Source organism: Otolemur garnettii, unplaced genomic scaffold (genome assembly GCF_000181295.1).
Source record: "Otolemur garnettii isolate 467f Iridium unplaced genomic scaffold, OtoGar3 scaffold00141, whole genome shotgun sequence".
NCBI lineage: Eukaryota > Metazoa > Chordata > Mammalia > Primates > Galagidae > Otolemur > Otolemur garnettii.
Window position 1 is genome coordinate 2,080,669 of NW_003852536.1, and position 2,298 is coordinate 2,082,966.

Sequence of the window (2,298 nt, forward strand, 5' to 3'; positions counted from 1 at the left end):
TCCATTCCTGTGATACTTTGCTAAGTGTTTTTTGATGGAAGAGTTAAGAAGCACTATGTCGAGCCAAGCCCAGTGGGCCAAGTGAGTGAGCCATGTGGGCAGTGGGTGGGAGGCGAGTGTCATCCTCAGCTACCGACTGCGGACGCCCCAGGGTGGTGTCAGGCAGTGGAATAGCTGAGCTCCCGGGGCCTCGGCAGCAACAGTGGTGTTCTGGCTCCGGTTTTTTTGTTTGTTTGTTTGTTTTTTAAAACATAGGTGAAGAGAACCTCTCCGTAGATGTCACTTTGAATTGGGTTATACCTGGCCTTTGCAGTGGCTCAGCGGAGAATTGCATTGTTTCAGTCTCCCCATTCTGAAACATGTCTGAGGGTCATGTTTGAGATGATAGCAAACAGTAGCGCAGGCCCCACTCCTTGGTCTTTCGTGGTGGAGTGAGTGACAGTGCTGTGCCCCCGGAGCACTCTCTGTGGGCAGTTTGTCGCTGCTCTCTGCACTGCAGTGGACATGACTTTCTGTTCTGAGTTATGTCTACTTTGTAAACCATTTGGAGAAAATTCTTGATTTCTTGAGGTGCTTAGGAGAAGCTGAACAAAGAAAGGAACTTACCTTCTGTGTCTATTACACGTTCCCTGCATGCTTCATTAAATAGATTGACTGATCCTGCACACCCCAAGGCTTTGGCCAAAATATCCTTGAGGACCACAGCCCATCTTCTCCCACTGAGGTGTGCGGCTCTTTTTGTAGAATATAAATGTCTTAACATGATAACTAAGAATATAAATGTCTTAACACAGTAACTGAGAAAATGCCGTGAAGTCTAGGTTAAGCAGTTGGATGAAAATATTTCAAATGGCATATAAAACCAGCACATTGTACCCCATGATTGCATTAATGTACACAGCTATGATTTAATAAAAAAAAATTAAATATAAGAACGGTCTTCTACAAATGACCTACTAACCCAGAGGAAGTAAACTTAGACACTTGGAGGGGAGCTCTGATGAATTGGAAAGATCAGAGGCTGTGTGATACTTTTAGGGCCCATAATTTCTGAGTTTATAAAACTAGGGATTCTAATTTCTATCACATAAAGAGTTGATGCAGTGACATAGTAGCTGTGGGAAAAGTTTATGGACTGTAAAGTACTAAAGAAATTGCTTTTGCCTTATCTAAGAATGGTGTTCTAATACTTTCCTGCAAAGCAGTAACCACACAGAGAGGTGCTGCCGGGGCAGGGCTGCTTCTGCTGCCACCTGTCTGGCTACTGTACGCTGCCTAGACTGTTGCATGGGGTAGAAGGAGAGCTCCCAGGGTAACCTCAGTGTGTGGTGTACCCAGCCTTAATAGGGTAACCTCAGTGTGTACCTTTGGGTGGGAGGCAGGGGAATTTCACCTTGAGTTGACCAGCAGCTTTTCGTGGCTCTGCCACTGTGCTCTATTTGTTAGGTTGCTACCTGTGTTTGTTCCTGTTTCGTTTTTGTTTATGTTTTGGTTTTGTTTTCTGGTTGGGATGTTTGGCTTCTTGTAGTTGTAAATAAAAAGCAATGCAGAGTCCCTGGGTTTCTGATTCTTGTTGCCCAGTGTGTATGTGTGTGTGTTGAGACAGCCTGTCACCCAGGCTGGTGTGCCATGGCATCAGCCTAGCTGATAGCAACCTCAAACTTCTGGGTTTAAGCGATCCTCCTGTCTCAGCCTCCTGAATAGCTGGGACTACAGGAGTGTGCCACCATGACTGGCTTGCTTATTTATTTATTTATGCATTTATTTATTTATTTTTGAGACAGAGTTTCACTTTGTCACCCTCAGAATTCTGTGGTATCATAGCTCACAGCCACCTCAAACTCTTGGGCTCAAGGAATCCTCTTTGCCTCAGTCTCCCAAGGAGCTGGGACTATAGGTGCCCACCACAATGCCCAGCTATCTTTAGAGATGGGGTCTCGCTCTTGTTCAGGCTGGTCTTGAGCTCCTGAGCTCAAGCATTCCACCAGCCTTGGCATCCCAGAATGCTAGGATAGATCTTGTTCTTGCTCAGGCTGGTATTGAACTCCTGAACTCAAGGGATCTTCCTGCCTTGGCTTCCCAGACTGCAAGGATTACACATGTGAGCCACTGCACCCACCTTCTTGCCAAGTTTTGCATCTACTCATAACTTTAGGGGGAAGGCTGGAGCACATTCTAAGCCAGAGCTTCAATAATGAGCAAGGCAGTGGAAATTCTTTCTCACACCCACAGTGTGCACACCTGCACATCTTGGAGGGAGGCCTTGGAGAATAGTGGGGGTTGTAGCTATGAAGACAT

At 46.0% G+C, this 2,298-nt stretch overlaps 1 protein-coding gene across 1 annotated transcript in view; it reads left to right on the plus strand.

Moving 5' to 3' along the window:
• Positions 1 to 2,298, plus strand: part of SMYD3 (SET and MYND domain containing 3) — a 583,543-nt gene that overhangs the window by 522,537 nt on the left and 58,708 nt on the right. The gene's annotated exons all lie outside the window — the stretch shown is intronic.